This window comes from Moschus berezovskii, chromosome X (assembly GCF_049115385.1).
Source record: "Moschus berezovskii isolate FMDL1 chromosome X, NW_MosBer_1.0, whole genome shotgun sequence".
Classification (NCBI taxonomy): Eukaryota; Metazoa; Chordata; class Mammalia; order Artiodactyla; family Moschidae; genus Moschus; species Moschus berezovskii.
Window position 1 is genome coordinate 77,788,102 of NC_142488.1, and position 10,210 is coordinate 77,798,311.

The 10,210-nt window shown below is 46.5% G+C and overlaps 1 pseudogene; it reads right to left on the reverse strand.

The window, feature by feature from the left end:
- Window positions 1-1,414: 1,414 nt before the first annotated feature.
- Window positions 1,415-4,864, reverse strand: LOC129563953 (zinc finger MIZ domain-containing protein 1-like; annotated as a pseudogene).
- Between the last annotated feature and the right edge of the window lie 5,346 nt (window positions 4,865-10,210).

The window sequence follows — 10,210 nt, forward strand, 5'->3', positions numbered from 1 at the left end:
AGAGGTGTGTTGAGGTCCCTCCCTGCAACAAAGAGGGAGACTGAAAACACGGACAATACATGGGGGAGCAGGTGAGAGCCCCAGGCAGCGGCAGTGGAGGGGCACAATGAATTTATAGAGGAGACCCAAGTGACCCAGTGGCTCAGCATCACAGGCCATGTGGCTTTGACAGCATAAGGAAGTCTGGAGCAAAACAGACCCACAAAAAGTTACCCTGAAGATTCCAAGAGCAAGTAGTTGGCTGGATGGAAAAGTCCAACTGGTATACTTCTTTCCCTCGGTTCTTGTCCCGTGGGAAAAACGGACCACTTCTACCTCAAACAGACAAGATTTTATTAAGCCGGCAGCATTCCTAATGACAAACTAGTTACACCTCAGGCATAAACCATGCAACAAGCTAGCAACCAACAGGCAATTTCAGGAAGGCTGTCAAAGTCACTCTCGTCTTCCCTTTTTACAATTTTTGACTCCTCTCCTCCCCGCCCCCCCCACTTCCTTCCGGGGGACCTGATTGGTTATGCTCTATGCAAAATAGGCGACGGTAAAATCGTGTGCCTGATTGGTTACACCCAGGACCAGAGGTTCTCATGTATGTTCTCAAATTACCCTTTTATGGGTCATTTTCCCTCTCTCTGTGTGGTTCCTCACACCCAAGAAAGGGCATAATAGTGTCAGCTGGGATCTTTCTCTTCCCCTTCATCCCCACCCCTCAAGGCTGAGCCCTGGCCTGAGTCAGCGGTTCTTGAGCCATCCTGGCTCGGAGGAGGGCCTGACTCCCATTTCCACCAGTCCCTAATGAAGAGGGTGAATGGCTCTCCCTCTCCCAAACACAGAATCTTGTCCTTTTTCTCCACTTTATGAGAGTGTCTATAGTGTATCCTGGCTTAGAGGTCTGGGGTCAAAGGGATAACCTTGGCCCCTGAAAAGTTCTCTTGCCCAGAGGTTTGTGATTTTCTGTGGTAGGGGTTGTTGAGGGGAGGGGGATGAGGCTGGGCAGGTCACTCTCATTGCCACCAACTACCACTTCTCTTCCAAGTGTCAGGGCTACCAGGGTCTGGGGCACCCTCTCTCAGGTTCAGAGTCACTTGGAGAAGGTTCTGTGCCAGGAAGCAGAGAGGCTGGGTTACAGTTTAGAAGCTGGAAGAATCTGGGGGCACTGGAGGGTTATCTGGAAGCTGCCATCAGCATGTGCCCTTTCCCTGGGCTGGTGCCCCATCTCGAGGATCATCTTCAGGGCCTGCTCTTGGTGTGGGGTCCAGACCCACACTGCCTTCACAGTGCACCCACCTGCCCCTCAGCTCTAAACGCTGTGGCAGGGGCGGTTCAAGGGCATGGGCTCCCAGTGGGGAAGTGTGGGGGGCAGATGGGGAAGGAGGCCAAGTGGGGAGGGGTGGCCCCAGTGGAGGGGTGGGTTTCAGTTGTTCTCAAAGAGATTCAGAAAGTCATCGTTACTACTGATAGGCAGGTCAGACGGGATCCAGATATGAGAGATACTTGTCAGGGTTTATGAGTTCTGGAAGGAGATCCAGCAAAGGCTCTGGGATATCAGAAGCTCCGTGCTCTCTGGCCTGACCCTCTAAGTCTGAGGAGGGGTTAAAGGTGAAGTTTCTGTATGGATGGTTGCTGGGAGTGTCTTGTGGCAGTTGCCTGGAAAGGTGAGAAAGAGGAGGAATCCCACTGTGATGTAATAAAGGCCCTGAGAGACTGTTGGGGTGTTGGAGGTGCAAACCATTGTATGGAGGGATGTGGCTGGTCAGAACTGCCACTGTGTGTCATAGTCTCCTGCATGTGGTGGTGACTGAGGGGCTTCTCTGGGGTGGCCATGTTGTCAGGCATGTCCAGGGGTTGGAAGAGCTGGGGAGCCTATGCATGAAGTTGTTCATGGGCTTCCTGCTGGGGTTCTGAGGAGGAAGTCAAAATTGTCACGGCCCTCATAGTTGTTGCCTTGGCTGCTGTAGTCACTGGAGTTGGTGCTCCCGGGCAGAGATGGGAGTGGATAAGGGTATGGACTGAGGCCCAGGGCTGCAATTGTTGCAAGATGGGGGACCCCTTCTAGGGCCGAAAACTGGGCTCTTGTCTAACACTTGAAAATGAATTGCCTAAGGAGACACATGTGCTGACAAAGCAAGATTTTATTGGGAAAAGGCACCCGGATGGAGAGCGGCAGGGTAAGGGAACCCCGGAGAACAGCTCTGTCATGTGGCTGGCAGTCTTGGGTTTTCTGGTGTTGGGATTAGTTTCTGGGTTGTCTTTAGCCAAGCATTCTGATTCAGAGTCCTTCCTGGTGGTGCATGCCTTGTTCAGCCAAGATGAATGCCAGAGAGAAGGATTCTGGCAGGTGATCAGAAATGTGGTGTCTTCTTTTGACCTTTCCTGAACTTTTCCAGTTGGTGGTGGCTTATTAGTTCCGTGTTCCTTACCAGGACCTCCTATTGTAAAACAGCACAAGCAAATGGTTACTATGGTGCCTGGCCAGGGTGGGCAGTTTCAGTCACTGTGCTTCTTCTAACACAGTCATCTCCATGACATTGAGCAGGATCATCTGGGTGGGACTCATGGTCTTGACCTCTTGGAGGGAATGCCATCAGAGTCATCCTTAATGTGTAGATCTGACTTGATGGTCACTGGCTGCCAGCTGCATGTGGGGTCATTGGTGACCTCTTCAAACTCAGAGTGTTGGATGGCAATCAGGATGCCCAAAATGTACTGATCCACCTCCAGGTCCTCCAGCAGAGCAGTTTTATTACACAAAGGACACCTCCAGGTTTTTCTCTCACAGTTCAACTACAGGTGTGACTACAAGTCAAAGCACTGGATGTGCTTGCCACTGTGTCCTTGAGTAGGCAGGTGGATGCACCAGAATGTGATGAGGCACTTCAGAGATACCTGTCTACTGCAGAGATGGCTGTCTACTCCAAAACATCCTCACCACTGAAGTTCATGTTGCCTGATGAAACCACCACACTGCTGAAATTCTGCTTGATTTTCATGATACAGTGCTCTGAGGGCAGGAGCCATTTCTTGAGGAGGCCTTATAGCACGGAGCACATGGAGGGCTGGTGGACCAGCTGCAACACGAAGAGGTTGGAGCAGCAGCAGGCAGTGAGTGTTCTGTATGGTGTTTCAGCCCGCTGTCACACGTGCTTGAGGTGCAAGAGCTTGTGGGACGTCTTGCTGTTCCCTTGCTCTCATCGTTCACGCTGACCTGCATCGAGGCCAGCCAGGTGATGTTCATCTGCCAGTCCTCAAGGTAGTAGCACTTGACCGGCAGCTCCAGGTCAGACTGCCACACCAGTGTCAGGTGGTAGACCATGGGCTGCAGGTGAAACATGTTGTTGCTGACGGCCAGGTTGTGCTTCAGGCGGAAGGGCTCAGCACCACGCTGTCCTGCAAGGGGAACATGAACCAGAGCTCATCATTGTGGTTGGCTGGGGGCAGCAGCAGAGTGCTCATATTTAGCTTGATTTGGTTTGATGGCAGGTGGGAAGGGTGGTTTAAAGTCTTGAATGAGGGACAGATATGGGAGGATGCTGCTTCTGTACGTCGTGGGAGCATGGGATTTCCTGGAAGAGGTGAGAGGCCTGGGAGGCCTATTGATGTTCCCTTGCCTGTAGTTGCTGTTACTGCTTCCAGAGAAGGTATTATTTTGTCAATTAAATTGTTCTGGCTTGTAATACTGCCCCATGTTGACTGGGGCGGGGGTGGGTGGGGGTAGGGAGTGGGGGTATGGAGCAGGTACTGCTCCGTGCTCAGCTGGCTGGCCATTGGCTGCTGCCTGGAGTAGTTGGAAGAGATGAATGGCCTCGGGGGGTTGGGGTGAGGAACTGGCTATTTGGTCCATACTGCTGGTTTCCACAGTTGGGCTCTCCAAGGTATGGCCTTTTTATACTTTGCATGGGAAGGGACTGGGTCTGGGGCCCGAGTAGGTCTGCTGGGGCATTCACTGCCCATGTGTGCCAAAGGGGCTGATACCTGGCAGTGGGGTTGATTCATACCCATGGAAGGGCCAATCATCCCCGAGGGTGTCAAGCCAGCAGGCATGCCTGTGGGGTTCATGTTGCCATCCCCCCACCCCCATGAAGGTAGATCCGCCAGCCCAAGGCTGGTTCATAAATTGGCTGTTAAACACGTGGGTGGGACCCATCAGTCCACACCGGTTTTTACCCTTTTTCTGTGTTTCTTGTGAGGTTGTCACAGTGGCATTTTAACTGTGGCTGCTTCCATGGCCTCTACTGCCACCACTGCAGCAGTTGCCGGCTGAGTGGTTCCAAGGCCCCCACTGCCAGAGTAATAGGGCCAAGAGTATGTTCTCTGCGAGATATATGGCTGAGTGGGGCCAACCTTGGCCAAGAACTGCTGCTGCTGCTGCTGCTAAGTCACTTCAGTCTTGTCTGACTCTGTGTGACGCCATAGACGGCAGCCCACCAGGCTCCCCCGTCCCTGGGATTCTCCAGGCAAGAACAATGGACTGGGTTGCCATTTCCTTCTCCAATGTGTGAAAGTGAAAAGTAAAAGTGAAGTCACTCAGTCGTGTCTGACTCGTAGCGACCGCATGGACTACAGCCTACCAGACTTCTCCGTCCATGGGATTTTCCAGGCAAGAGTACTGGAGTGGCTTGCCATTGCCTTCTTCGAGAACTGCTGCTGCTGCCCTGCAAACTGTGGGGAATTGAGCCCAGGATTGCTGATGGTCATGCTCAATGCCATGGAGTTGCAGCCTCGATTCATGGGGTTGTTGATATTGGCCATAGGGTTCCTGAGGACCTGGCTCTGGGATGTGTTGGTCACTTCCCAAACCCTGGTGACCACGGAGAGGGAGCCGGGAGGCTGGCAGGGACAAAGTCACAGGGGAACTACTCATCATTGTGCTACAGAGTGGGTTTCATGGCGCTCATGGAATTGAGGGGGGGGCGGGTGCTGCATGGGGACTTTGCCTAGAGGGGATCGCTCTGGCCACTCTTCTGATGTCAGAGCAGTAACGGGCGGCCAAGCTCCTCTCACAGGAGGACAGCAGGGCTGGAAGTTGCACGGGCGGCGATCCTGCCCTGGCACCCGCAGTCAGCTGGGGCCAGACCTGGGTCGACCGCAGGCGGCGCGGAACAAATGCTGCGCGCAGGCAGCAGGCGCAACCGGGGTGATGGCGGCGGCTCTGACAGCTCGCTCCGCGCTGCCAGCTCTGAGTGCGCTTTTGGCTACTGCGCTCCCGCGCTCCCACTCTCTGCTTCCAGTCACTGCAGCCGTCTTCCGGCTACCCCACCCCACACATCAGTTATTCATCGTTGGTCTCCAGCTTCCTGGGAGGCTCTGCTGATGGGACCGCCACTGCTGCTTAGGAGGCAGCCAGTCAGCTGTGCCCCGGGCGCAAACTATATCTCTTGGGGAATGGGATGGGCAGGGGGCGCTCAGGGAACGGGGACACAGGTCACGCCATGAAAACTTCCTGTCCATCACCAACTCACGGAGTTAACTCAAACTCATGTCCATTGAGTCGGTGATGCCATCCAGCCATCTCATTCTCTGTCGTCCCCTTTTCCTCCCACCCCCAATCCCTCCTTGCATCAGACTCTTTTCCAGTGAGTCAACTCGTCTCATGAGGTGGCCAACGTATTGAAGTTTCAGCTTTAGCATCAGTCCTTCCAATGTACACCCAGGACTGATCTCCTTTAGAATGGACTGGTTGGATCTCCTTGCAATCCAAGGGACTCTCAAGAGTCTTCTCCAGCAACACAGTTCAAAAGCATCAATTCTTCGGCGATCAGCTTTCTTCACTAAATATGTGATTGTTCTGTAGTTTGTGGGTCCTCTGTTCCGCAGCTCTTTGGTGGGATTAATGGCGATCTCCTCCAACTGAAAATGCCAGTTTTCATTCCAATCCTAAAGAGGGGCAATGCCAAAGAATATTCAAACTACTACACAGTTGCACTCATTTCACATGCTAGCAAAGTATGCTCAAAATTCTCCAAGCCAGGCTTCAACAGTACATGAACCTTGAACTTCTAGATGTTCAAGCTAGATTTAGAAAAGGCAGAGGGACCAGAGATCAAATTGTCAACATCTGGTGGATTGTAGAAAAAGCAAAGAATTCCAGAGAAACATCTATTTCTGCTTTATCAATTACACCAAAGTCTTTGACTGTGTAGATCACAACAAACTGTGGAAAATTCTTCAAGAAATGGGAATAACAGGGCACCTTACCTGCCTCCTGAGAAATCTGTATGCAGGTCAAGAAGGAACCGTTAGAACTGGACATGAAACAATGAACTGGCTCAGAACTGGAAAAGGAGTACATCAAGTCTGTATATTGTCACCCTGCGTATTTAACTTATATGCAGAGTACTTCATGATAAATGTCTGGCTGGATGAAGCACAAGCTGGAATCAATATTGCCAGGATAAATATCAATAGCCTCAGTATGCAGGTGACACCACCCTTTTGGCAGAAGGTGAAGAGGAACTAAAAAGCCTCTTGATGAAAGTGAAAGAGGAGAGTGAAAAAGTTGGCTTAATACTCAACATTAAAAAACGAAGATCATGGCATCTGGTCCCATCCCTTCATGACAAATAGATGGGGAAACAAAGGAAACAGTGACAGACTTTATTTTTTTGGGTTCCAAAATCACTGCAGATTGTGACTGAAGCCATGAACTTAAAAGACACTTGCTCCTTGGAAGAAAAGCTGTGACAAACCTGCTGCTGCTAAGTCACTTCAGTCGTGTCTGACTCTGTGTGACCCCGTAGACGGAAGCCCACCAGGCTCCCCAGTCCCTGGGATTCTCCAGGCAAGAACAATGGAGTGGGTTGCCATTTCCTTCTCCAATGTGTGAAAGTGAAAAGTGAAAGTGAATTCGCTCAGTCATGTCTGACTGGTAGCGACCCCATGGACTACAGCCTACCAGGCTCCTCCATCCATGGGATTTTCTAAGCAAGAGTACTGGAGTGGCTTGCCATTGCCTTCTCTGGTGACAAACCTAGAGAAGTAGGAAAAAACAGTGACATTACTTTGCCGACAAAGTCTGTGTAGTCAAAGCTTTGGTTTTTCTAGTAGTCATGTATGGATGTGAGAGTTCGACCATAAAGAAAACTGCGTGCTGAAGAACTGATGTTTTTGAACCGTGATGTTACACAAGTCTCTTGAGAGTTCCTTGGACTGCAAGCAGATTAAAACAGTGAATCCTAAAGGAAATCAGTCCTGAATATTCATTGGAAGGACTGATGCTGAACCTGAAGTTCCAATATTTTGGCCACCTGATGCGAAGAGCTGACTCATCGGAAAAGACCCTGATGCTGGGAAATATTGAGTGCAGGAGAAGGGGATGACAGAGGATGAGGTGGTTGGATGGCATCACTGGTACAATGCACATGAGTTTGAGCAAGCTCCGGGAGTTGGTGATGGACAGGGAAGCCTGTCGTGCTGCAGTGCATGGGATCACAAAGAGTTGGATATGACTGAGAGACTGAACTGATACTGAAATATATGATTGATTCTTGAATTTTACTCCTGTCCCACACTATGTTTCAACTCACTTATTAATGCTAGGAGGATATTTTTAAGAATCACTAGTATATTCTGTGTAAATGGTAGTGCAATTTTTAAAGATGGAGACTTTTATTATATGTCTTCCTATCCAAACTGCACGCCTTTTCGTTTCTTTCCTTATTGCACAGGCTATACTTCCCTTACTATCTTTAACATGAATGTTGATAGCAGATATCCTTGCCTTGTTCTCAGTCTTAGAATGAGAGCATAAAGCTTTTTATACCACTAACATGATATTAGTTTTAGGGTTTTAAGCCTGGTGATATGATGAATTATGCTGATTTATTCATGAATATTGAATGTCTTGCCTCCTTTAAATAAACCCCACTTGATTGATTGTAGTATATAATCACTTTTATATTGCTGTTTTATTTGGTAATATTTTGTTGAGGATTTTAGGGTCAGATTTTATGAGCTATATTGGTCTACAGTTTTCTTTATATATATACATATATATATACACATATATACATACACATATATACATACTATATATATATATATATAAATCAGACATACTATATATATATAGTATATATAAATTGGCATCAGGGTATACTGGGTCCTTAAAATGAGCCAATATTTTGAATTTTTTGAGTGTAAAGGAACAGAAGTTGATTAATAAATGATCAATGAACCAAAGGAAAGAAAATATGAAGATGCAAAGAAAAAATATAGAAAAATAGGGAAGAAATTAAATGGATATATCTCTTTGAATTTTCAAATAGTCTGTGAAAATAGCAGAGTTCTGATGGCTGAGGACTGGAGAATCCTGAATCGAGTAAATGAATCCCCTTAAGAGCACTCTTTCTGTAAGAATAATTTCTTTAGTAACAGTGATCCCTAGTTTCTTATTGTACTTTTTTCTTCTTTTTAATGATTTTTTTTCTTTCAATAATTGCCTTTCATTTTGTAAAGAAATGTTTTTCCTCAACAAGAAAGGAAGCAAAATGCAAATTCCTCTACTCTGTCAACAAATTGTTTAATGTCACATTGACCCCCCTTTAAAGGATCAATTCTTAATATATAAGCACATAGTATTTCATTTATTTTAAAATAATTAAAAGTATATTACATTTTCCTATGACAGATTTTGGTGGAATATCCGCAACACTGAAGGAAAATACTTTTAAGAAGTGATTTTGGTTTAGAAGTAGAGTAGAAACTGATGAATTGATCCAACGAGTTTAAGCAGCAATGACAAATCTCACATGTAGAAATATTAGCTGAAGTGATGACACACAAATTTTTCATGCAATTACTGATATCCTTGCAACAGTCTGACCTAAGTACTATAGTTTTTACATATCATTTAGAAAAATACATATGAACCTGAATATCTTTAAGAAAAATACAAATAAATATGATGTAATAAATGGTAAACAATTACAACTTGTTAACCATTTTACCAGTTATGCTTTTCAATCATATATCCTTTTGTAGTCTATGTAAAAATTGTCATATCTGCCACATGCACACACTTCTTTCAACACTAAAAACTTCTTATCCAGCTGAAGTTCGTGTCTGATTCACCTACACTTTAGTTAAGCTAAGTAAACATCTTAAACTGGAAAAAAAAAATGTTTAGGCTTGGAGTGTGATCATTTTTAACTTAAACATAATTTTATTTAATTGCTGATTTTTATGGATATGTGCCAACTTATGGTCTTGTGAGCAAAGACAAATTACTTTTTCTTTTTTTTTTTTTGGAGGCTGTTGGGTTGTTAATAAAACAGTATTATGGTAAAGGTAGCAAATAATTCTAACAATTAACAGGAACTTTGTTTGTAAACAGAAGAAATAATATAAAAAGTTCTCATTTGTTTAATTAGTGGCATCTACTTCTGGAAAATATAGCCTATCTGTAATCATTATCATAATTTACAGTCAGGTCAGTTCAGTTCAGTCACTCAGTCGTGTCCGACCCTTTGCGACCCCATGAATCACAGTACGCCAGGCCTCCCTGTCTATCAACAACTCCCAGAGTCACTCAAACTCATATCCATCGAGTCGGTGATGCCATCCAACCATCTCATTCTCTGTCGTCCCCTTCTCCTCCTGCCCCCAATCCCTCCCAGCATCAGAGGCTTTTCCAGTGAGTCAACTCTTCGCATGAGGTGGCCAAAGTATTGGAGTTTCAGCTTTAGCATCAGTACTTCCAATGAATATGCAGGATTGATCTCCTTTAGAATGGACTGGTTGGATCTCCTTGCAGTCCAAGGGACTCTCAAGAGTCTTCTCCAGCACCACAGTTCAAAAGCATCAATTCTTCAGCGATCAGCTTTCTTCACAGTCCAACTCTCACATTCATACATGACCACTGGAAAAACCATAGCCTTGACTAGATGGACCTTGGTTGGCAAAGTAATGTCTCTGCTTTTTAATATGCTATCTAGGTTGGTCATAACTTTCCTTCCAAGGAGTAAGCGTCTTTTAATTTCATGGCTGCAATCAGCATCCACCGTGATTTTGGAGCCCAAAAAATAAAGTCTGCCACTGTTTCCACTGTTTCCCCATCTATTTCCCATGAAGTGATGGGACCAGATGCCCTGATCTTAGTTTTCTGAATGTTGAGCTTCAAGCCAACTTTTTCACTCTCCTCTTTCACTTTCATTAAGAGGCTTTTTATTCTCTATTCTAAAGGATTTTTTAAACTTGGTCTTATTTTTTTTAA